At 36.9% G+C, this 27,262-nt stretch overlaps 1 protein-coding gene across 3 annotated transcripts in view; it reads left to right on the forward strand.

The window, feature by feature from the left end:
- Positions 1–27,262, forward strand: part of OXR1 (oxidation resistance 1) — a 433,201-nt gene that overhangs the window by 315,312 nt on the left and 90,627 nt on the right. The window lies entirely within an intron of this gene.

A 27,262-nucleotide genomic window follows, 5' to 3' on the forward strand; every position in this document is an offset into this window, starting at 1 on the left:
CTCTCCACTTTAAACACGTCATTTTGGAAAGTCAGATAAGGCTGACTTTATGTTATATTTTCAAAATCCAGATAAGCTATATGGATATGTTGGTTACTGGCTCTAGGAAAGGAATGTTTGGTCGGGGAGACCTGGAGGGGGTAAACTCTGTTGAAATACTAAATCTAAATATAGGGTATGAAAAAGACTTTCTGTGCATGCACATTTTTTGTCCCTGATTTGCTATAGGTGCTGCTGCTAAGTGCGATTCTATCAGGAGGTACTCTCAGAAATAGATTCAGACATGGTGAGTGAGAGTTTGTTTGCATGTCCAATGGCCATTTATAACAAAGTCGTTAGTGACTTCTTTTCATCTATTCACAGGAAATCATTTGTCAGTAAGGTTTCCATATGGTCTTACCTTGTCCTTAACTGAAAAATTGCACACAGCTAGGGAAATAATAGTGATCGAGTCACATGCTCAGATTTTATCGCCCCTGCTCTGCCTTTCAAAGGCTGGTAATACATTTCATTAGTCTCTCCTAACCATCCTCTTAACAGTTTGCTTAAATGTTTTTGTTTTCCTTTAGTATTTTATTCCTTTAAATTCTCTGGGCTCCAGAGAAATGAGGAGAGAAATAGGAGGTTTTCATCTTTTTTTTTTTTTTTAAGTTTCGGTCAAACAAGTCAAAATAACATTATTATCGATGGATCGACCTGTTCTTTTAAATAGAAGAAATAAAGATATAAAAAGATCTGAAGCGTGTAAGTAACCTCTTTGATTTTTAATGGCACACAGGAGATGGAATTCATTATTGACTTTTAAAAATGAAATTGCTCTGCATTATTATTTATTTATACTTTTGCCTTTCACAAAGAAGTAATTACCATTACTAGGTTAGTTTTCCCTCAATCATAGCAACTATATGACAACATCAGAATGTATAATACAGTTTACCACTTGGGCATGAGGCTTAATGATGTTGAGGATATTATCTCTTTCAAATTAGTAATAAATTTATGAGCATAATGCACAGTTAAAAGGTTGAGTATCTTTTCTTTTTATTTAAGTAATTTCAAAAGCAGTTATTTCACATTATAGGGCAATTTACGTATGAGATTCTCATTACAGAAACAGAAATGTTTTTAAATAGAAACAATCTAATTTCATCTTTCCAGTTCAGCACACAGATTTTGTGATAATCATGATAGATGCAAAATGCCCAAGTAAAATATTTAGATGATTAGTTAGTTTCAGCTCAAACAACTTTTTAATTTTAATCAGAGATTCTAAAGCTTTTCAGTCATCAAGGAAGTTGATAACCAGTCATAACAAAATTTGATTTCCAAGACTTGCCCAACATTTAATCATTATATGTAGTTCAAATTTGAGAAATATATTAAAGTTATCTAGTTTTCTGTTTTCATGATTTAAACAATGCGGAGGAATGGAAAAATCTTCAGTATTAGACAGGAAGCTATAGATGTTATAAAAATGTGTGCAGCCTTTTCTCAAAGCTGCTGTTGTTTTAAATTATCATTTCACATACAGGACAGCAATTATTATTTCTATAATCCGGAGATCTAGTGCAGACAGGTTTCAGACCGCCTTTGGATTTCGGCGAAGCTTCTGGTTAAACTAGACCCTCCCACATTCTTCTACCTCCCCTCCAAGCCATTGTGCCCACCCCCAACTGTTTCCTCCTCTCTCTTCCTCCCTCTTTTACCTTCTCTCCTGACACTTGCCCACTCAGACATCTTTTTGCGTAAGTGGATCTGTTTTCTTCAACAGTGGTCAACATTGTGAAACTGAAGGATGGTGATTAATATTTCATATGTAGCACTTAAGCTTCTTCACCTAGACCCTGCATTTTGCTTCGTTGTGCCCATCCATGGGCACTTAATATATGCTTATTGATTGTCTAGTGAGGTTGTGTTATGACTGATTTTGAGAACTTTCATACCCTCTGCAGTTACTACTTCTGTATTTCTTTGATTCTAAGATCGGCCTTTTTTTTTTTTTTTTTTTTTACATTTTAGCTTTTTAAAATCTGAAAGTATCTTATGCTCAATGGTGTACGATGGTTTAATTGGCAGGGTTTTGTTTTCCTTTTTTTCTCTTGGTGATGCATTTTATAAGACATGCTGTTTTAGATATGATGAAATATGGCAATAAAAATAAAAATATAGAGTGATCTATTACTTGTGTAATATACCAAAGACCGCGCATTTCACATTCAAATATTTTAAGAGTATTCTTTTTTTGTTATGTGGCTTATCCATAACCAATTTTGGTCTCTCCTCACTACCTTCCTTCACCCTGATTCCCTCACACTGTGATTCTACCTGTTCTTGAACCAACTGTCTCGACTGAACTCCTCTGGAAAATACTCAGAGAATTTTATTAGTAAATTAATTACCAAAATTTAACTGTAATGAAATGGAAAGAGTACAAGTTCTTTTTTTTTTTTTTTAAGATTTTAGTTATTTATTTGACAGAGAGAGAGGCAGTGAGAGGGAACACAAGCAGGGGGAGTGGGAGAGGAAGAAGCAGGCTTCCTGCGGAGCACAGAGCCCAATGTGGGATTGATCCCAGGGTCCTGGGATCATGACCTGAGCTGAAGGCAGACGCTTAATGGCTGAGCGACCCAGGCGCCCCAAGAGTACAAGTTCTTAAAACTAAAGACTTAGGTTCAAGTTATGGTTCTGCTCCTTAAAACTATGAGTTCTTAGGGATCCGGTAGTTTTTCTCAGAGCTTCAAATTATACATCCAAAGAACAGAAATGCTATGAATAATTTCTTCATCATAGGATTGTTAGGACAATTTGTAAGAAAAAAAATTGAACCAGTAAAAATATTGATTATGAAATATATATGAGAGCACTTTATAAACCATGAAGTACTGTTCAATTATAAATTTTAAGCATCAACATTAAACAAAACATTCTTAGATGAGATTCTGTGTAAATGGAAAGTTAGAAAGAGGAAAGAAGGAGAAATTCAAGAATTTGCCCCGAACTAAAGAGAGTAAGTTCTGCATTTAATTACTATTGGAAATAATGATAGGACCCCTTAACTCACTGAATCACAAGGAGCACTGTGAAATCTGTCTCCAGAGGACTTCCAACAATTAGAGTCTTAGTTATTTTGAATCCCGGTGCTGAATGTGTGCCAGTCTCAGAGAGCTTGTATCCTTTATTGAATTAGCAGAACCACAGCCCACAGCACCTCCGTGACATTAAAAATAAAAGAGGTTACTTAGATTCCCAAATTCCTTTTCTATCTTTGTTCCTTCCACTTAAGAGACAAATCGATTTGTAAATTACTGTAAGGCTTTGGCTTTAGAAAAAAATAACATAATGTAAGTATGTTTGACAGTGGATTTTGGAATCACTGTATGACAAAGAATTTTGTCTAATGCCCCTGACTTTCAGAGGAAAACACAGTGGAGGTGGGTGGGGTGGTTGCCAGCAGTTAGTACTTGCTTTCTGCATTTGTTTGTTTTAGTTTCTTGGTCTAGTCAAAGCAACCAGACCTTAATTTGTTGTCTGTTTGTTGGTCCCTGATGTTATTTATTTACCAGGCCCTGTTATATGTGAAGATTTAAACTACAGTGGAATTTTGCACATCAGCATACATTTAATAGAGCTTTACCTTCCACAGAAAGAGAATTATAGGTATAAGCTAATACCCACTGGGACAAACCCTACAGATCCTAATAGTAATTGTGGAAGGGGTCCCACTCTCTTGTTCCAGATATTCTTGAAAGGGAAATGATACAAAATCAATGAACCGAATAGGATTAGTCACATAGTTATTTCCATAGTCAGGGTCTTTTCCTGCCACAAAAAAGACGTCAAATATTTTCAGTTTGAAATTCCATCTACAATTCACCAATGAGAAATGAACTCCATGGACAAACATAGGTATCATTGCATGAAAACCAAAAGCGTTTTAGGTTTACACTGGTTAGGATATTTGCATGCACTTCAGCATTCTCTAACAGTTTCATTGTATTGGCCTTCACAATTTCAAGAACATAATAGTAAAAAAATAAATGTCATGGCTGTTTCTTCAAAACACAGGGTACTTCAATGGTACTTACAATAGTACTTCTTAATGTAAATTCCATTGCTATAGTGAGTGTAAAACACAGACTGTTTTTAAAAGGTAATGTGCGTGTGTGTGTGTGTGTGTGTGTGTGTGTGTGTGTGGTGTTGTTGTTGTTGTTTTTGAGGATTGGGATACTTTCAAGAGTAAAGAACAGAAAGAGTCACGGTATTAAAGGCGTTTGCAGGTGCAAAGGGGAATTGAAGAAGACGGAATTTGGTCATTACTTGAAAATCACGTTTCCTATACTGTCTCTGCCAATGGAAAGTCTTCCAATTTCTCATTTCAATCACTTTTTAAAAAGATTTTATTTATTTGTCAGAGAGAGAGAGAGTGCAGGAGCACAAGCAAGGGGAGCAGCAGACAGAGGGAGAAGCAGAAGGAGCCCAATGCGGTATGTAATCCCAGGGTCCTGGGATCATGACCTGCGCCAAAGGCAGACACTTAAGCGACTGAGCCACCCAGGTGCCCCTCAATCACTTGATTTCCAAAGACCAAAAGTTGTAACTCTAACATGAACATTTTCCCTTCATTAAATGGGATATATACTGGGATTTAAAATTTTTATATAATGGGATTTAAAATTTTCCCATCTCAATTTATTCATAATAACAGCAAATGTTGACATAGGAGTGACTTGGTATTAAGTACTATACTAAGTGCTTTACATATGTTAACTAATTAACATGTTGATACATTTTAGCATAATGGTTAAGAATCATACATTAAGCTATATTAGCTTATTTCAGTTCATGGAAGCACCATTTTTCTAGACGTTTAGGCCAAGAAATACTGGTGGAATTCTAGACTCTTCTTTTTCCTCTCCCACTTTGTATCTTATCAGCCCAGATATCCTATTGGCTGTATTCTCAACATAGATCCTGAACCCGCCCAGTTCTTAGCACCTGCACTGCTTCCTCCTGGCTCCACACTCCATCATCTTTTGACTGCCATTGCAGTCTAACTAGTACCTTCTTCTGACTGGTCTCCTTCCCTCTGCTTTTGCTCTCCCCTGCAAAACCTCCCAACTCGCTCTTCCCCCTCCCCTTACCCCACTCCCAGCCAGTCAGCTTTCAGTAAGACTGCTGAGCTGGAGGAATGTGCTAAGACATGCATCTCATTCTTTCACTCCTGTGCCTAACCCCTCCTGTTTCTCATCAGAAGCTGAAGTTGCCATCGCAGCATCCAGGGCCCCATCTGATCACTGATCACCCCCCTGCATGGGCACAAGTGTGCACCACACACATACACACCGATTGCCTCTAATTTCCTCCTTGTTTACTCCGCTTCAACTACATTGGTCCCTTGAACCTATCAGACATGCTTCTTTCTGAAGGTTTTTGCAATTACTGTTCCCTCTGCCTTCCAGGCTGCCCCCATAGAGACTGATGCTGCCAGTACCCTCACTTTCTTTATCTGGTGACCTTCCCTAGCCATCCTGTCTACAATTTCAAATCCCACCTGTTCCTCAACAGCTCATGTCCCGCTACTTCTCTTCCCTCTTTTTTTTTTCTTCTGTAGCTCTTATCACTACCACATCTATGTGTATTTGTTTATTATGCTAACTAGAATGCAACCCTATGAAGAAGGAACTTTTGTCCTTTTTCTCATGCTTGATAGCTCATATCAAGAGCAGAGCCTGGTATGTAATACATCCTAAATAAATATTTGTTGAATATACCTTCAGATCAACTCTGTGCATTAGGTACAATTATTACCCCCATTTTACAAATGAGAAAGTTAAGGCATGGAAAGATTAAGAAATTTGCCTAAGGGCAAATCAGCTTAGCCACTGTCAGAGCCACAACTCAGACCTAAGGCCCTGGCTCCAAAGACTGTGTTCAAACCACTCTATGGTTCTTATTTACATGACTGAGTAAATTAATTGGAAAAATAGAACTATATAAAGATTCATCCATTCTCTGGGATTTTCTTCAATATGCTTTCCTTCCAGTTAAATGAAAAATTGACACAGCAAAGCCTCTTTACTCCATCCCTTGAGGATTTTTTTTCCTAAAAGAAGGTCTGAGTTTTTACCATCAAAAAATATAAAAAACAAATGCCCCCAATCCCACCCATGTTGACATTCAAACAGTAGCAATAAAGTAACATATGGGCAATGGTTAAAACAGATGTTAGCACTATGGAAAAGTATAAAGCGAAAACATGTATTGACTGCCTGCTGTGCTTTGTGATACCTGAGCACTGGGACTGCATACTTGGTAATACGAGTAGAATCTGATGAGACAGGCACATGCACAGTTGTAATCATGTATTTCTTTAAGTGTCACAGCAGGGTTATATATAATTCTGCACTGGAATTTAGAAGAAGAAACACCAAATAGAGATCTGCTGAAAGCTGAAAGCAGGGCCTTGGAGAGTGAGTTGTGGGGAAGGTATATAAATAGTGAGTAGAAGGTAATTAGGTGTCTCAGAAGTGAAGACAGGGGTGCATGGCTGGCTCAGTCAATAGAACGCACAACTCTTGTTCTTGGGGTCATGAGTTCGAGGCCCACATTAGGCATAGAGCTTACTTTAAAAAAAAAAAAGACACTTTTTTTGAAAAGAGGATGTTGAGGAATGCCAACAAATAAATGTGCCTTAGAGGATGAGACTAAGAGAGAATATTTTAAAATAACATTCCATATGCTACAGAATGCAAATTATAGGCAAATGAGTTATTTGAACAATAAGTGCACACATTTTGAATTTAATTTTTAAGAGAATGTCTTCATTTATCCAAATTCATCATATGGAAAATTGTCAATTTCATCTATTCAGGCTACTATAATCTTTTTTCATAGGATTCAGGTTGCAGGGTACTGACAAACAAGAACAAGAAATTCTATTCTCTAAACGGCTATTTTTGCTTAATGTGTTATGCCAGTTCCAAAATCTTATATATGAAAGGGCAAAGAAAAAAAAAGGCAATTTATCCTGAGTCTGTTTAGTGTTTTTTGTCCTTGTGTGTTTTCTTTCCCCACCTCATTCCTCTGGGAAAGTCAGGTTTCTAGCTGATCATTTCTCTGATTTGACAAGGTCACTATGAACTTCCTGTCATCCAGAATGCTGGCCGTTTGATCTTGCTAGTGACAGACTGCTTGGTCACTCAGGTCCTCCTTCCAAAAAAGGGCACAGAGCTCTTACAGAGTGGTGACTTTATCCATGAACAACTAAAAAAGAAATAAGATATTTTGATAATATAGGGGCGCCTGGGTGGCACAGCGGTTAAGCATCTGCCTTCGGTTCAGGGCGTGATCCCGGCGTTATGGGATCGAGCCCCACATCAGGCTCCTCCACTATGAGCCTGCTTCTTCCTCTCCCACTCCCCCTGCTTGTGTTCCCTCTCTCGCTGGCTGTCTCTATTTCTGTCAAATAAATAAATAAAATTAAAAAAAAGATATTTTGATAATATATGTTGAAAAAGAAAATAATGATCACATGAGATTGGAGTGGGGTAGGGCAGTAGCATAATGATCTTGGATATAGATGGGGGCATTTTTGAGAAGGTATCATTAAAGTTGAAACCCAAATGATAAGAAGCTGTGCAAGGATCCAGGAGAGTAGCTAACCATGTAGAGAGATGACAGTAAGTGCAAATATTGGGGGGTGAAAACGAGTTTGGTTCAAGAAGCACAAAGAATACTAGTATGACTGGAGAGAGTGTAACAGTGACAAAATGAGGTCTCAGAGTTAGCCAGTGACATGATGTACACTCATAATTAGCCTTCTTTTCTGCCTGTGAGCACTGAAATTGTTATTCCTCTTTACTTGTGTCTCAATTATAAATCCACTATTTCTGATAGAGAATTACTTGAATTTGCTCTGCACTGCATGATTTATAAAGACCTTTAACAGGGACGCCTGAGTGGCTCAGTTGGTTAGGCGTATGCCTTCGGCTCAGGTCATGATCTCAGGGTCCTGGGATTGAATCCCCTGCTTCTCCCTCTGCCTGCTGCTCCCCCTTCTTGTGCACTCTCACTCTCTCTGTGTCAAATAAATAAATAAAATCTTTAAAAAACAAGACTTTGAACATACATCCTAATTGCACATTAAGTCCCCTAACATCCCCATGAAGTAGGCAGGACTAAGGTTATTTCCATTTTACAGGTGAGGAAGAGATAGTATATAAATCTTACGTACTTGCTAGAGAGACCTACAACACCCTGTCCCCACCACACACATGCTCGTCCTGATTCCCCATGCTTCATCAGAATTGCCAAAAGTCAAAACTGTCTTTTAGCCAGATTTGAAATGAGCTTAGGGTTTCAGTATAACTCAGGGCTCATCATTGCCGAGAAAAAGAAAAACAAAAAGAGCTGGTCTGATGAATAAATTCACTCTACAGGCACAGGAGGGGAGAGCAAGGAACTACACTCTCCATTTAGCCACATCACTGATGCTACTAGATGGCTAGTTGATGCATCATCATATGATGTTCCCTGTCAGATTTGAGTTTTAAATAGTTCTTTCTGTAACTGGAATTTTCAGAAAATAGGATAGTCGATTAGTCCAGCGAGAGATGCTGACAACCTGAACTCCAGTTAATCACGGGTTAGGTCTCCTAGCCTCCCCTGCCTTGGTCACCAAGGTAATCCTGTACCGTGTCATCAGCAATGTTTCCCTAGCTTGCTGAAGTGACGTGACATGTGACACTTAAAATTTTTTTGAGATTGAACTACATTCTTCTATTTTTTCATATGCTTACTTTATCATGAAAGGATTTAGATTATATGTAGATTTATTACAGGAATTAGTTATATTTAATGCATACATACCTTTTTCTTTTCTCTATGCTTGAAATTTGCTCTTTTAAGTTCATATATTTTCAAATGCTAATCTAGCTATAATTTTCAGGATTAAAAAATTCTTTTCTATCATGAAGTACTATCTTAGTCTGTTCAGGGTTTTATTTGGGGGTGTTGTATGTCTGTGTTGCCACATAACTTCTTACAAGGAAAAAAAAATTTAAATGAAAAATCAATCTAGACATATGGGAAATATCTCAGGGTTGAAGCTATCAAGCTTACTTATTAGAGGCAAGTCAGGGTTATGGAGTTAACCACATTTCTGTTATTTAATTTTCAAAATTAAATTATTCAGTAGAGGTATGACATTTACTGTCTCAGACTATTAACTAAAAAGATCTTTTTAATTTTTTAAAAAATTTTATGTATTTATTTATGTATTTATGTATTTATTTATTGGGGGAGAGAGAGTGCAAGGGGAGGGGCAGAGGGAGAGGGAGAGAGAATCCTAAGCAGACTCTGCTCTAAGCATGGAGCCGGACATGGGGCTTGATCTCATGACCCTGAGATCATGACCTGAGCTGAAGTCAAGAGTCAGACACAACTGACTGAGCCACCCAGGTGCCCCTAAAAAGGCCTTTTTTACCTTATAGCTTTTTTTTTTTTAAAGATTTTATTTATTTATTCGACAGAGATAGAGACAGCCAGTGAGAGAGGGGACACAAGCAGGGGGAGTGGGAGAGGAAGAAGCAGGCTCATAGCGGAGGAGCCGGATGTGGGGCTCGATCCCATAACGCCGGGATCACGCCCTGAGCCGAAGGCAGACGCTTAACTGCTGTGCCACCCAGGCACCCCTACCTTTTATAGCTTTTGATGGTTAAATTAAGGTGTTTTTGGAAATCACTTTTTAAAAACTAGTCTTTTCTCCTTTCTGCCTGTGGGATTTATACAACTGTCATTCTCTGTATGACCTGGCTGTGATTGAAGTTAGGTGGCTTTTTGCTTTTAATTCAGTCATTTTTCATATTTATTTTATTTGTATTTTATTTTTTTATTTTTATTTTTTTATTATTATGTTCATTAGCCAGCATATGGTACATCATTAATTTTTGATGTAATGTTCAATGATTCATTAGTTGCATATTCATATTTTTAAATTAATTTGCTTATTTTTGCTTTGGTCTTGTGGTTCCTTAACATTTTTTTCTATTTGGATGATTAATCTTGGTTGTAATTTTTTTTACTTTAAATGTATCTAATTTGGGGGGCACCTGGGTGGCTCAGTCGGTTAAATGTGCACTCTTGATTTCAGCCCAGGTCACAGTGTCAGGATGATGAGATCAAGATCTGCATAGGGCTCTGTGCTCAGGGCTGAGTCAGCTTGTCCCTCTCCCTCCCTCTCTGCCCCTCTCCCTGCTCTCTCCTGCACTCTTTCTCTCTTCCTTGCTCTCAAATATAAATAAATAAATAAATAAATAAATAAATAAATAAATCTTATTTTCTTGTTTTTTTTTTAAACTCTTACACATTGATTAAATTTGTGATAGTATTTAAGAATGGTTTTTTCCCTCCACTTTTTATTCCAAGTCTCAAAGCTGATCTTCTAGTTTAACACTGTAGATTCTTGTAATAAAAAACAACCACCACCGCCAAGTCTTAAACTTCACAAAAAGATCTCGTAGTTACTCGCTAGTGTTGTGATATTTTTCTCAGTTTCAAACATACTAAATAAATTTAATACTGTATAATTTTGAAAATTCTTTAGAACACTTAGTTTCTAATTTTCCTCATAAATATTTCAAACCAATTTTTAAATATATGATTAACATATTTTAAATGCAACATGATGTTAATGCGTTCAATGACTTTTTTAAAGGGCTAGCACACATTTTGCTTTTATCATTTTGAAATTGCAAATCCTGAAAAATATAAATTGCTGGAACTCTTTTTCTTCTTTATATCTTGACTGTCTTCTCCAGATAGTTCTCTGTCATGTGATCAACAACATGTATCTCAAAGTACAAATACCTGTTATGCAAACAATTGAAATCAAGGCCACTCTGATAAAGCATGTCTTGTTAAGAAAAATTGGATCAGAGCACGTGTAGAAAAGGAAATATTCAGAATAAAAAGGATGCTGTTTCAAAAGAAAACCTGGTTTCTCATACATTTCTTAAGGTTTATATTCCAGTGCTGGTACATGAGCAAGAGAGCGGTCCTGAATTATCTAGCTTCTGATACTGTGAAAGAAGAGTAGCCTTTGGCACGTTTTAAACTTCAGTTGCATTCCTTGCTCTTCTGAAGTTTACTTTTCACACTTGAGAATTTCCAGCAAAAATAGTGAATAGAGATTACTGTTTTATAGTGGAAACATTAAATGCTAGGATAAGGAAAACTGGCTTTTTGAAACAGAAAAAGATAAAGCACTAGGTATGTGGTGGTGAATCCATGGTACAATGAGATACTCTGTGTTTTGCATCAACTCTACTATTGTGTGATTTACTACTCTGGAGTCAATGTACAGAAGAATGATGATGACATCATCTACATAGGAAGATGACAAAAATGATGACGGTATCAAACCCCAGGGCTTTAGAACGTCTGCTTTGGACTTCTCGCCTGCAGCCAAGAACCAATCACACTGATACTTAGTTCCTCCAATTCTAGCAGGGAGCTTATTTGCGGCCTTCCAGAAATGATCAAAACCTCATGCCACTTAGGAACAAAGAAAACGAATCCGAAAAGACCACCATTGCTGGTGCAGTTCATATCTTGAAGGAGTCAGCATTTCGGCAAGCCCTGATGCTTTTGCCATTACAGGGTAGAGGAGGAGGTGGAGGTTGGACTCACAGGCGATATGTGTTGCATTTAGGATTTCCCATACTACTATTAGTCAGAGTGACTTACTACAAGAAATTCCTAACTGGACTTCTAACCTTTCTTCCTTCTCCCTGCCCTTCCAACCCATTATCCACACTGTCGTCTTAAGGGTCTTTCTAAAACGTAGAACTCATTGGTTCTCTCTTAAAAACTCTCAAAAGATTTACCATTGCCTCCTACATATATTCCAGACTCCTTATCATGGCACACATAGTCTTTTGTGGTTTGGAAGCTATCTTCCTAGTATCTCGTGTTCTATATCCTATTTTAGGAATGCCTATCCATTGGATTGTTGTAAGAGTTCAATGAGAAAGTGTATATAGAGTACTTACTAGTAACTAGTATTTACTGAACACTTACAATCTTACCTGGTTTCAAGACCTGGGCTGGGAGCTTATGTGTATTCTCCCACATAATCTTCATATAACCCCATGAGGAGTAGATACTTTTATAATCTCCATTCTCTAAACAAAGAAATAGATTTTGAGAGGTCAGGCAACTTGCCCAAGGTCACACCTACAGACACAAATGGAGTTGTAATTTTATCTGTCCAACTCCAAAACCGGTGCTTTTATAGACTTGACTGCTGCCTGACACATTGCCAGGTGCACAATTCAGTTTGATTAAATATTCATTTTTTAAAACCCATTGCTATAAAACTTACAATATCTGGAAAATTACCTTCTTTTTCTTGTTTCCATTGTCCACCAAGGTTAACTGATAAACCACAGCTTTGACTTTTTCTAGATGCCCTGGCACCTCTTTGCTGTCTTCTTTCACACTCCCCATACTGTAGTGTCACAATTTGTTGAAATATCTAATGCCTCTGATCTGTTGGCAGTTCCTTGGGTGTAGACACCGTATCTTCATTGTCTTTGTAGTTGAGCATAATGTGCAGCACCCAACAAATGTTGAACAGATAAAGAAGTGATGCAAACTCTGAACAGAATTGCAAAATATATGGGGCTTTCTCAAAAATGAAGAATTCCTCTTTCCATTCACTGTGAAACTGCCCTAACCCTTCAAATAACATTCTATCAGATTTTTTGAAGGAGCACAGTCGGACTTACAAAGTTCAAAGGGGGTGAAAAGAAGACAAAATTGCCCTCTTTTCTAATCTTTTCCCTCCATAAAATTGAGAGATTTTGCTACCAAAGGAGAGGTGATCGACATTTAGAAATAGTTCTTTTACAATCTAGAATTTAAATTCTCTTTAAAGTTTAAATTCTCTTTAAGAAAGTAATAGTTATTCGTCATGTTAAGTTGGGTAAGACTCATCTTATGCTTTTTCCCCCAATCCTTTTTACTTTTTCCAGAGTTATACCTACATTCATAGCATTTCTCAGAGGTTAGTGAAGTTAGGCAACACTCCTAAATTTTCACACCTGAGAGCATAAGAGAGATCAACTGATAGGCACTGGTCTTGGAATGAGTCAGTGCAAGTCCCTGGAACAGAGCCTGAAGCTTCTGACTACCAGTCCCGGGTTCTGTTCAGCCACCTACTACCATGTCCCCTGAGGAACTTGGTAAAAACAGAGGATCGAGCATTTAGCAAAGTAAATCATTGTCATTGTTAGTGTTCATATTCCATTTTCCCATGTTTAATAGACTAATAGTTTAAAACTCGTCAATGTTTACATTCTATTGGTTAGTATGTGATTGTATGTTGAGAATCCCAACTCAGAAATAATTCTAGAATTTACGTTATCCCCCAAAATATAGAGTCCACATATATCAGTATAAACACGTGTTAAATTATAAAATAAATAAATCTCATTGACTATCATTATTCTTTATGAAGAGAGGGCAAACATTATATTTAATAAACCTTTGTTTAAACTTTTGTAGCAAGAGCCTCCATCCCTGAGAGATTCAACAACTATAAGGTCTAAAGCAGATGTGATCTGAATACAGTGGGATATATTTACAAATTATACTCCCGCATCTTAAGGGAGTGAATCTCCCTGCCTGTATCTATGAATTTGAGGGCGAGCCTTAAAATCTCACCTAGTTGACCTCCTTTGTCTCCTTTTTGTGTCGAGAAATGATGGTGTAGCTTTCTCTGCAGAGAAAGAGGTCAGCTAATATCCGGGTTTAGTTCCCTGCATGGCTGCCTGCCAGCTTTGCACCAGTAGACAAGTCATGGAGCCTACAACATGGGGATGATTTTACTCTCCTTCCCCACAAGATTGTTGCAAAGATTAATGACATATGTATAAACATGGGCTTCAATTACAGAATCTTGGAACTGAAAAGTGCCTTTCCAAGGTGAATCTGCCTCACCATATTTTCAACTAAGAAAACTAAGATGCAGGATTGGTCAACACTCTGCCCAAGATCATTTATCCAGAGTCATAAATCTGAGTCTAGAAACCAAATCTGTTGCTTGAGTGTACTTTGTTTTTGTTTTTGTTGGGGTTTTTTTTCCGCTTGATAGGCCCAGCAGAACTGATATTCTCATGGGAGGAATATAAAGACTATGATAGAATGATCTGAAAGAGGAAGTAAGCTTTTTACACCAAGTAACATGACAGCAGATGAGAAAAGAAAAGGGGAGGGCACAAGGAAGAATATTTATTGGAGGGTTCACAGCATGCCAGACGTACATTAAAAAGCGGAAACTTTTAATTACCCGATTTGTATTACACAGTTCAAATTTCTACTAATGATATTTTTAAATGTGCAGAATTAGTAAAAGTACATTCCTTCCTTTCCCTGTTTCTAGGACTCTTCTAACTCTAGGACTTGGCAGGTCTAAACTATACACGGCAAATCCCTGCATTATGCTGTGTTGCCACCTGTGCTGGCTGGGGGTGGAGGGGGCAGTGAGGACGTTCAAGGGGGCTAGAATTAGGAGAAGAGTAGCTACTTGAATTAGATGAGAGTTCTGGTGAAACCCCTTACTCATAAATGACTCTTCAGTGCTCTCCAATCTTAGAGGTTCGACTGGATTTATGAGTCATCATGCAGACACCATCCTAAAATGATATTTCCTTCCCCATAAGTTACTTCAGTGACAATAACTCTACATTTCTCCTCTCATCCTTTCAGCTTTGATTGGTGGTAGAGAGGCAGCAGAAAGTGTAGCTGAGAGCTTTAGGCCCTTAGGAAAGGGCAGGCCTTGATAGGATTTGAGTAATAGATTCCAAAGGACATTAAGTGCCAGGGGTCCAGAGAATCTCATTAAAAGTGTGTGTGTGTGTGTGTGTGTGTGTGTGTGAGAGAGAGAGAGAGAGAGAGAGAGAGGGAGAGGGAGAGAGAGAGGTGAGGGAGAAAGAAAAATGTCAACAACAGACTTTGGTTACTTGCTTTTTTGCTCAGAGCTATAGAGGTAACCAATTAAAATACAAGATGTGATACTACCCTTGTTTTCATGCTGTAGGACTTGATGTTGAACATTACATCTCATGGGTGCTAGGAATAACAAGTCCAGTTATAGCCTAGGATTGGCGGGCACCATAATCTACAACAATGGAAAGATGACAGAGCTAGAAACCGAGAACCTAAATTCAAGTTCCCACTCTAAAGGTGAGAAGTTGCATTTGTCTGTGAGTAAGACCCTGAGTACAGTCACGTATAGCTCTATTTTTCTCTTGTGGAAGAAATCTAGAAGTAGGCAATTACTGGTATAAATTCAGGATGTCAGGTCTCTTTAAAAATCTCTTCATCATTTCCTCTTGGTTCAAAGACACTATAGCTCTGGTCATCACGTCCATCTTCCAGACAGGAGGAAAGTAGGGGCAGGAAGGAGTGGCACCTGTATCAGTGAAGCAAAAACTTTCCCAGAAGGCTCTAGGACACTTCAGCTCATGTCTCGGTGTCCAGAACTGTCTCACAGTGCTATCTAGAGAAAGAAAGTGGGGAAAAAATGTCTCTCTCTCTCTCTTTTTTTTTTTTTTTTTTTTTATTTTTTTTANTATTGTTATTTCAAATAGAATCAGGAAGGAAAAAGGGAACAATCGATATTAGATAGTTAGCAGCTCTTCCTATAATCACTAAGTATAAGCCTCAGAAAAGTTATTTATTTGCTCTACCTGTACCATTTTCTAGTGTGTGAGATGGATATCATGAATATCAGCTCTATATTAGCTCCCTGCCTCCCACTTCCCAGCATTGATTAAGGGAAGATAAATGAGGGTTTTAGCAAATTGAAAAGCTAAAAGTAGTAGATAAATAAAAGGTAGCTCTATTGAGAGGGAAGGGGTTGTTTGTATCAGAAGAAGAGAGATAATGCATACCTTTCTGTTTCTCTAGTCATTAGTGAGAGCAAAATAAGCATAAATTAAATAAAAGTCCCTGTTGGGCATTATAAAATATACCAATAAGTAATAAGGACTTAAGCTTAAAACATGCCAACTGCAAATTATTCTCATGGTTCATAAGCTGCATGAACTCTTGCCATTTGACCATAGTGCAACCCAAGTGTGGTCTCAGAAGATCTTGAAAGTAAAACAAATGATGTAACTCTCATCATTTTTTAAATTTAAGATTATGAGAACTTCAGACTTTTCTAGTGAAAAACATTTATCCTTTTCCAGGCTGTGGTCTATGTTGAAATGTATTTTCTGGTAGGTTAATGTGTTAAAATTTTTGTTTCGAGGGTATTATTATGTAACCCAAATTAGAATTTAAGTGAAAAGTTAGAGATCAACTATCTAGTATCCTGGACCCATCCATGTAATAACTCTCTCTGATAAATCCAGATTCAGAAACAGCCAAGTAGTTTATCAATTACACATATCAGGGGCTGTAGAATTCCAAAGCAACAGTACTAAACAACCTGTCTCTTAAGGGTAGACATAAATTAGTAAGGCACTTAATTTGTTTAAGATTTGAGACCACTATGTAGAGGCATTCTTTTGTTTTTAAACTACTGAGCTGTTTTCTTTATCTCAGTAGCTACCATATGACTATGGAACACAGTGAATAGGGGTAGACACCGATAGGCCTCTGGCTTCTATATGGATCACGGCTGTACCAATATTCAGTAAATGCTTAGGACAGTTAAATGGGGATTGCTGAAAATAATCTGTAACATTCTCTTCAAAATAAGATTATACCAGTTCCCTTTGGAGAATTTTCTTCTGGCCTTTTGCTGACTCATTTGTGAAGCCTAGAAAAATACACCAAGGGGACAACAGAGCATAGATGTTGCTTCAAGATGTTGGATCAAGGGAAGTGGTTATCAGGCATGGAAATCATTGGAAACGGAGAAAACACTGACTAAATATTTCAAGTACTGGTTCAATAGTGAAAGGTAGGGAAGATCAACATGCAAGTGGGAAGAGATGAGGGGCAGAAAGGAGAACTGGAAGACTGGAAATGTTTGAAATTCTTTGGACTGGAGTCTACATGTACACAATTATAACCTGTGGTTTCTACAGTGATGCTTGCTCCCACTTTGTAAGGATGGTAACCAACCATTGCTCTTCTGTGTGTGAATGGAGCATGAAATGAAGAAGGCAAATTGAACGTCTTCAGAAATATTCACCCTCGGACTGTTTATGCACCTCATTTTGTATTTATCTGTTAGTCTTTTTTTGGCACACAAACAAAAATCTATCAAAATATCTTTGTGGTTTTAATTTTTAAGGAGCTATAAAATGAATATCAGAAGGTAGAATATTTTATGAAGGTGAGTCTAGATTGGGAGCATTTAGTGAACATACAATATGCTTTCCTTGCATTCTATTAGTGTTTATTCATTTAATTCAGTCAACAGATATTGAATGACTACTGTGTGTCAATAGTGACCTAGGTCGTGCCATAAGAGATCATAATCAGTCTACTAATAAACATTTGATCCTACTAAGAATGTGTAAATGTTCGGTGATTTTTAACATAAATTTACTTGAGAACATATTACTGATAAAGTGATTTAATAGCCAACTGAAAATAAAAATCCCTTCAGTACAGCATTCATCCTCTGTTCTGGGAAAATTGCTATGTCTGCTATGTATTATGTATAATACCTTACGTATTTTTATACCCTCATGAGGATACAGTGCAAAAAAATTTTAAATACTTGCAGTTTGAAACTGAAATAAAATCAGAGACACTGGGAATATTTAGTTCATAGCCTAGACAAGAGGAAAGAAAATATCTATATTCACTGAAAGATGTTATTGATATGTTCCTTAAACCTAAATATATTTTGGGAAGGAAGAAGATTTCTTAAGAGATTTAGATCTTGCAAATATTAAGAATGAAGAAAGATAGGACATGATCCATTTAGACCTACCCTTCAGATTTTAATAAAAGGTTTGGGGAGAAAAGTAGCGTTCTTTATGCTTAATGTGGAAACAGATATTACCTTCAAGTGGTATCATGTAAGTACATAGCTAGCTTTACAATGCCATCCATTTTTACAGTGATTGACTACATAACACATTTTCTGTGCCTTTTACATTTTTCTGGGTGAATGTGGGAAAAGAGATATGGCCTAAAATCTGAATATGGTTATAAAATGCTATTTCATTTCTGGGTAGTCTTATTCCATTAAACTCCTTTTTATGTTTGCCTTTTAAGCAATAATTTCAGGTAAAATGCACTTAAATGTCTGAAAATAAAACAACTTGTCAAGTGAAATGCTCTATTATCCGGTAACAGATGGATTGTCCTTGTTGGGTAAAGCTTATTCTGTATTGATCTTGATTTTGTTTTAAGTGCCATATATATATATATATATATATACAGAAATATGTTCTGTATATACACACATACAGAAAAAAAAGGGGACGCTTTGTTTTTTAGAGGGAGAGAGTATGGTTGTACGCGCGAGTGAGTAGGAGGAGGGGAGGAAGGGACAGAGGGAGAGGGAGAGAATCTGAAGCAGGCTCCATGCCCAGTGCCAAGCCAAACACAGGGCTTGATCTCAAGACCCTGAGATCACGACCTGACAGAAATCAAGAGTCGGTCACTTAATTGACTGAGCCACCCAGACACCTCAAAAATATACCACTCTTTTTTGTGTATAAAATTTAAATTTTTGCTGCCTTTTGTTAAATTAGACATAATTATGTAGCCTACCATCTGATTTCTAGTTAAATCACTAGATTTCTTACATCACAGGTAAATACTGTTATTCCAAAACACGGCGTACTACTAAAACTGTGGTAATACCACTACTCTTCTCTTACCATGTGGCTGTCTTTGCATATAACTCTTCAAAAGTAACTGACTTTCAGATATTCCCTTCCGCTATTTTGCTTTGGCCCTAGTACTCTTTGCCAATTTTGCCTTTGTACTTTATTCTTCATGTTAAACTAAGAGAATACATCTCTGAAACAAATATATTCGTAGTCTCATAAGAAAGACATCTGAGAAAATCAAGCTCAAAAGGAAAAGAAAAAAGAGCTAAGTGTAAAACAATGTTGGGCTCGTTGCCTAATTTCTTTTTTGGCCCTGATCATCTGGGCCAGCACTTGCTTATTGTAAAAAAGGTGACTCTAAGTTACTCTGTGCAGATGGAATTTATTATAAAGTCATGGCTTCAACTTACAATTGCAGACTTCATGAACATATAATTCATGTGCTTTGTTCCTATGGTCAGTCATAAAAAAATTCAAAAGGTACTGTGCTGTTTGAGATCGTACCCAAAGTATGAAGTTAATGTGGGGATTCTCTCCAAACTTCCAAAACCTATTAAAGAAAGAAGGAAATATAAACTTGTCCCATGAGCTCAACCTCAGTAATCTCTGGAAGATTTACTCCCTGACTAAACTTCAGTCTTGATATGAAAACATTTCTTTATTACCGATAACAGCAAAAAGTCTATATAACTTATGTGGGATTTGCATGAATGAACAACAAACCCCCTTCATTCTGTAATATACACTGAGGATGTTTGGTTTGGAACTATTTCATTTTGCACAATTTTATTACCTGAATTTCGATGATGAACTACCAAGAACTAACACCCTTTGAAAGGCTTGCTTGGGTGAGCTGATGTAAGATTAAAAATCAGTCTTATTTGTAGGCTATATAAGCCATGGTAATCTGAAAAAGAAGTTACAACATGAAGGGCACCTTGGTGGCTCAGTCGGTTAAATGTCTGTCTGCCTTCTGCTCAGGTCATGATCCCAGGGTCCTGGGATGCAGACCCATGTCACGCTCACTGCTGAGTGAAGAGACTGCTTCTCCCGCTCCTGCTTCCCCTCCCCCATTCATGTTTGCTCTCTCTCTCTCTCTCAAATTAATAAAATCTTTAAAAAAAGAAGAAATTAAAACATGAAAAGTACATTTTCTGAAAACTCATAATATGCTCCCTCTTAGGGTCCTGCCTATTTTGTGATCTGCCCTGTACAAAAAAGAAAAGCTATAGCTGATTTATAGGAGAGCCTAAAATGAACAAAGAGCTGAAAGTTCGTTTTAGAACTTATAAGAAAAGTCCCAGAAACTAAAATATTGTAACTTGAAGTAAAAAGATGACAAAGTCAATAACCATAATAGCTTCCATTTATTGAACACTTGCCATGTGCCGTTGTTCACAGTTACTATATAATGCAGATATTATATACACTTTACAGATGAGAAAACAGGCTTGGGGGGATTAACTTGCCCAATGTCATACAATTAGTAAGTGATGAAGGCAGGAATTGATTGAATCATTGATAGCTGACTCTAGAGCCAGCTATTTAACAAGACAGTCAGCAGAAAGCATATGATATTCAAACAGATTGAGTAGTTATTTGAATCACAGAAAAGGTGAACTTAAAATTCAACTTTTTAGAACTAACATTATTTAAGGAAAGTAAGAGTAATGGAAGAGGAATGGGTTAAATTATATCACATAGAGACAAACACAGAAATCCAGACCATGGGACATAGCCCAGGATAACTGGCTTGTTTCTGCAACAAGCCAATGGCATGGAAAAAATAAACAAAAAATGATGGGGCCTTTGCTAAGATCTTGCTGCTCCAAGTGTGGCCCACTTTGATTCCAGCAACATTGCCAACACCTGGGAGATTGTTAGACATGCAGTATTTCAGGTCTTGTCCCAGACCCTAGTGAATCTTAAGATCCCTAAATGATTCATTTGCACATAGAGTTTAAGAAGCACTGGTCCAGATGACTAGAGACTTGTAGTATGTAGACCTTGTTTAGATCATGTTTCAACAAGCCAATAGGAAAAAATGTTTTTACCTATTGGGGAGGTTGGGTATGGACTAGGTCTTGGATTCTACAAAGGAATGATAATGGCACCTATTAGTTAATGATGGACATACAATATTTTTATGTTTAAAATTTAGACATGTAAACTGATGCATGTAGTGGTGAAATAATATATCTGGAATTTAAAATATTTTGGGAAAGAAAATAGCAATAAGTGATATAAATGTGGCAAAATCTTTAAAATTGTTGAATCTGTCATACTACTCTTCTACTTTTTTTTGTCATTTTGGATTTTATTTTCATTAGTAGGAAATAAATCAGACTTCAGCCTATAATGAAAACTAGACAGTGTAAGAGGTAAAATATACATACCTCAGATCCTCACCGAAAAGATACATCTCTAAGTTTCTCCATGTAAATTTGTATAAGGAACATCTTCTAATCGTTACAAAATTCTAACATTCTAACATTGTCTATTAACTTCAAACGTGTGAAGACCTACCATCATATCTGATGTTCTTTCTCTTATACTTTTTATTATTGTATTCTTTATTGAAGTATAATTAACATACAGTGTTAAATTAGTTTTGGGTATACAATATAATGATTAAGCCTTTTTGTACATTTCTCAGTGCTCATCAAGATGAATATATTCTCAATCCCTTTTATCTATTTCACCCATCCTCTCACCCTCCTCCCCTCCTTCCCTCTGGCAACTACCAGTTCGCTTTCTATTTAAGAGTTTGGTTTTTTTGTCTCTTTTTTTTCTGTTTGTTCATTTGTTTTGTTTTGTTTCTTAAATTCCACAGTTGAGTGAAATCATATGGTATTTGTCTTTCTCTGACTTATTTCACTTAGCATTATACCCTCTAGTTCCATCCATGTTGTTGCAAATGGCAAGATCTCAGTATGTTTTATGGCTAAGAAATATTCTGTTTTTTTATATATATTTATATATATATATGTTTATGTGTGTGTATACCACGTCTTCTTTATCCATTCATCTATGGATGGACAGTTGGGTTACTTCCATATCTGGGCTATTGTAAGTAATGCTACAATAAATATGGGGGTACATATATCTTTTTGAATTAGTGTTTTCATTTTCTTTGGGTAGATAACCAGTAGTGGAATTACTAGATCATATGGTAATTCTATTTTTAATTTTTTGAAGAACTTCCATACTGTTTTCCACAATGGCTGCACCAATTTGCATTTCCACCAGCAGTGCGTGAGGGTTCCTTTTTCCCCACATCCTCACCAACACTTGTTATTTTTTGTGTTTTTGATTTTAGCCAATCTGACAGGTATGAAGTGATATCTCATTGTAGTTTTAATTTTCATTTCCTTCATGATGAGTGATGTTGAGCATCTTTTCATGTGTCTTTGGCCATCTCTACATTTTCTTTGGAAAAATGTCTATTCAGGTCTTCTGCCCATTTTTAAATCACATTGGTTTTTGGTGTTGAGTTGTATAGTTTCTTTATATATTTTGGATATTAACTCGTTATCGGATTTATCATTTGCAAATTTCTCTCATTCAGTAGGTTGCCTTTCTTCTATCTACTTTTGAATGGTAGAATTTTTCATAATTTGTTAAAGATTTTATTTATTTGAGAGAGAGGGTGCATGTGAGGGGGGAGCGGCAGAGGGAAAGGGAGAGAGAGAGAGAATCTCAAGCAGACTCTGCACTGATCGTGAGCACAGAGTCTGATCCCATGACCCCAAGATCATGACCCCAGCTGAAACCAAGGGTCAGCCACCTAGACACCTGAATTTTTCATTATTTAAAAAAAATACCAAAAGAAGTAGACTTATGCTCTAGAAATTTTAGAAATAACTACAAGAAGTTTCCTACAGTGAGAAGGGTTAATCATTTAAGAGGATGCCAGAGAAGCTTTCTCCAAAGTATTTGAAAAATAGGACAGATTCATTGGCCTGGGGGCATTTTCAGGTAGTCCTGGTAAAAGCCAGATCTGTCAAGCTCCTTTTCTCAAAAATGATCCTATGGTACATGTTACACTTTGTGAATACTTTGGGACATTGATCTTAGATTTAATGCCTTAGTTGTGTTTAAAAAAGAAAAACCATTTGATGATGCTTCTGTTCTAGCCCTGTATTTGCTCTCCTTATGGCACTCTTCTCTGGCAGTTCACTTTAATGGTTGACTGATAAAATGTTAAGCTACCTACTCATCCAGACCAAGCATTTAATAGAGTCCTGTACTGACCTCATTCTGTTGAAGAGTCTATGCTTAAGTGCAGACTAAGGCCTTTTGATGTTATGTGATCAATAGGAAACCCTTTAAGCTGGTATGTATTTGTCATATAGAAAAGCATCCTTTCAACATCATATAAACCCTTTATGTACTTGCCAACTGCACGGCCTATCGTTTTTTGTTTCTGGAAAAGGGAGCAAAAGAGAATTCCCCAAGCTATTAAAAAGAAAACCCAAGCACTTTTGCAGCTTATTAAGTGGCAGTATTTGTGGTAATATGTTTCATGTTTTCTGGCTTCTTCCTATAGAAACCTGAGAATGGTTCTCAAAGAGTAAGTAATAAACTCAGCCAGCATCCCCAGATGTAGACATTATACTGTTTATAGATGAACTACCGACGCCTGACTGGTTTAGTAGGTGCCTCGTGCTTATAGAGTGAGTCAGCGGACGAGCAAGAATTTGTTTTCAGAAACCTTCCCATCTTAACCACAAGTAGTTCTTCCTATATGGTACTATATTTTGGCCTGTTGGTTTAGATTTTATGGAATAATCTACAGCATCTAAGATTTTCCTTTCGACAAATATGTATTAGGAGGAATAAATGAGTAATAGGACAGCGGAAGGAATTCTGGTTCTGACTCTGAATCAGAGAATTACTGACACTCAGGTGCTGGTTCTTACACTTCTCTAATTGAGATTAGAGAAGCTCCTGAGAGGCTCCCTATTGATACGAAGCTGCATTTTTAGATGTGTGTGATTTTCAGTTTTGTAGATACTCAAGTTGTTTTCTCTCCCTCTTCCTCCTAGTAGATGCCCAGTTACCTAGTCTCTCCCTCTGTTCCCTCCACAGCAGCAGTCTTTGCATAACATTGTCTGTATTGCTCATTAGCCCTCAGTCAATACGAACAAAACCTGGTAGTTAAATTGCGATCGTCTGTTGTTCCATAAACATGTTCTGCACACTCTTTTGCCCCTCAGCTTGTTTGCTCTGCTACAGTACAGTATTATAATCCTTGGCTAGAGAATTGCAATTAGAATAATTTGTTGTTTCTCCTAACCATGTTGCTGCTGTTAAAATTTATTTCAAAATATCTAAAATGCCTTTATGACTGTAGATGGATTTGAGAGGAAATATGGTGCAAAGTTTCATATCTAAAAAATTAATAAATATAGCAAAAATTTTTATTTCCTTTCCTATTTAAAAAAATATTATTATAGCAAAAGAAAGAACTTTAATGTATGTTTGTACACATGTGTGTATATCCCAAAGGGTTCTATCAGAGAAATAAGACAGTAGGAGAATACTGTTTAAGGATGATTTTCTCCCCCAAAAAAGGTATAAAATCAAGACAGACATAAAAATGAACACATTAAATATTGTATTTAACTCATTAATGAAAGAACCAGTAAGATGTTATAACCGGTTCAAATGAGAATCCAAACAGAAATATTAATAGATGAGGATTATTAAAATAAATGTGCAGATGAAGGCACATTCTTCCACTGCTGGTGAAGAAAGCCAATTCAGTCTGTTGGACAGAATTCACATAGACAAGAATGTCTTTGTTTATAGACGGGAATTATTTTGGATTGCTATCAGTTTTTACAATTTATAGAGTTATAAATTAGCTTCCATAGAGTCAAAATCAGATAATCCAGCAGAGTTTACTCTGCGCATTACATGGTTTTCCACTAAAGCACAGTGTTTTTCATTTTGTTTTGTTTCCCTTACAGTACCCTATCCCTAAGGCCACCATTCCATCAGTGACTACCTACTATCAACAGAAAGAAGTCCAAATTCATTAGGTCCCAAATTCACATTTTAGCTTCAGCCTCTTTCAGTGTTTTCTGCTATGCAGTCCAGCAACCCTTAAACTCTACTTTATTCAGCCTTTATTCCCAAATTCTAATCTTTCAAGTCCCTGATAAATTGTCACTTCTTCCAAGAAGCCATGTTGTACTTTATCTACTTTAACTAGGAATTACTATACCTCCCTTGACACTCCTCACTTATCTTGTGTATTGACCATCTGCTGTAATCTACAGTAGTTCTCAAACTTGACAGTCCATCAGAATTACCTGGAGGGCTGATTAAAACACTGATTGCTGGGTTCCACCCATCCTTTCATCCAGTGGAGCTAAGGCTAAGCCTGAAAATTTGCATTTCTTAAAAGCCTGGGTGGCTCAGTAGTGGTTCAGCTTCTGACTCTGGATTTCTGCTCAGGTCATGATCTCCTGGTCCTGAGGTCGAGCGCCACCTCAGGCTCTGCGCTCAGTGGCCCAGTGGAGAGTCGGCTTGTCCCTCTCCCTCCTTTTCCCTCTGCCCTTCTCCTGTGCTCGCTCTCTCTCTCTCTAAAATAAATAAAATAAAATCTTAAAAAAAAAAAAGATCCCAGATGATGCTGATGCTACTGGTCTAAAGACTCCGAGAACCACCTGCTCGGGAACTGTGTAAAAAACTATAGATAAGATTAATGAGACATAGACCCAGCCCATTAGGCATTCACAATCTAATGGAAGTGTCAAAAGCTGGCTCCCCAAAATATCACTAAAACCACCGTTTGGTAAGACAAAACTGAGTTAGTACTGAGATAAGGAGAATACCACCTCAGCAGAGCCTTAGCAGTGCTTAGAAGGTGATTGGTCAGGGGAGGGCGGGCAGGAATAGTTGGTATATTTGAGATTTTCAAGTTTAAGGCATGTCTTTCGATGGTTAGGACCGAGAAATGATCGTGATATATACAATAATTTATGATACGATGGTTTAGTATTGATAGAATAAGATGAGGATTTGAGGCAGGGGGTGCAGAGTTCTGGTGTGTGAACTGTTGACTGATGCTTTTTCTATTAAACTTGATGTGTCATTCAGGATGTTTCTGGAACGTACCAGATGACAGAGTAGTAAGGTCATTTTAATATAGACAGTCAGGTGTACTAATAGTTTCTGAGAAAGAGAAACAAATAAAACAGAAATATAAACAAATAATTAGTGTGGTAAGATAAGCATAATTGAGGTAGTCACAGATCCCTTCGGGAGAAAATACACAAAATCTTACAACCTCCCTGCAATCTGCCACTGCCAGGAATTCTGAGATCTTTGAATGTCCTACTTGGGTTTATCTTTGGTAAATCAAAGGACAAGCATTATGTTTACAGAGGAAATGTTTCTCCTTGTTTTTTTTCTTTCTCTCTTTATACTATTAACATCTCCAGACCAGACATGCATATTTACACATATATATTTTGTAAACACTCAGTATCAAATTTTGGATAAGTGCAAAGAATTCATATTTATTAAGGATCAACTATATGACACATGCAATGCAAATGTGTGTGTATATATACATTTCAGTTAACTGTATATTAGATTTTTGTAGTAATTATCTTTATCCCGTTGCTAATGCAGATGGTTCTTATTGGGACCTTAAGGCTATATAGACCTCTGGTTGTGTCTCTTTTCTATATAATTCAGAACTCATGGTCTCTTCTTTTTGGGAGAGATAAGTAGTGAGTGTGATGATTTTCAAGCACAATAACCCTCTATTTAAAAATGGTAGAAATAAGTAAATATTTTTAAAAGCTTGAATAGCAAGTGATCTTTGCTAAGTAACTTAAGCTCTAACCTTTGGTGGCATGAAACTAACATCTGTTACCTTGCAAATCGATTTTTAGAAATACCCTAAAGTGAGCAGAATAAAGTTACATCTAAGACAAATTAAATCTTTTGAAATTAAAATTCTGGCACATGATTTCATGTTTAAGCTCAAATTCTTGAAGAAATACTTAAAACTCTTTGTACCAAATACATCCTATGTTTGATCATAGTACTTGAAAGAATACCCAACATGCTTTTNATGGGGCGCCTGGGTGGCTCAGTCGTTAAGCGTCTGCCTTCGGCTCAGGGCGTGATCCCAGCATTCCGGGATCGAGCCCCACATCGGGCTCNACCCTCTATTTAAAAATGGTAGAAATAAGTAAATATTTTTAAAAGCTTGAATAGCAAGTGATCTTTGCTAAGTAACTTAAGCTCTAACCTTTGGTGGCATGAAACTAACATCTGTTACCTTGCAAATCGATTTTTAGAAATACCCTAAAGTGAGCAGAATAAAGTTACATCTAAGACAAATTAAATCTTTTGAAATTAAAATTCTGGCACATGATTTCATGTTTAAGCTCAAATTCTTGAAGAAATACTTAAAACTCTTTGTACCA

Source organism: Ailuropoda melanoleuca, chromosome 9, assembly GCF_002007445.2.
Source record: "Ailuropoda melanoleuca isolate Jingjing chromosome 9, ASM200744v2, whole genome shotgun sequence".
Classification (NCBI taxonomy): Eukaryota; Metazoa; Chordata; class Mammalia; order Carnivora; family Ursidae; genus Ailuropoda; species Ailuropoda melanoleuca.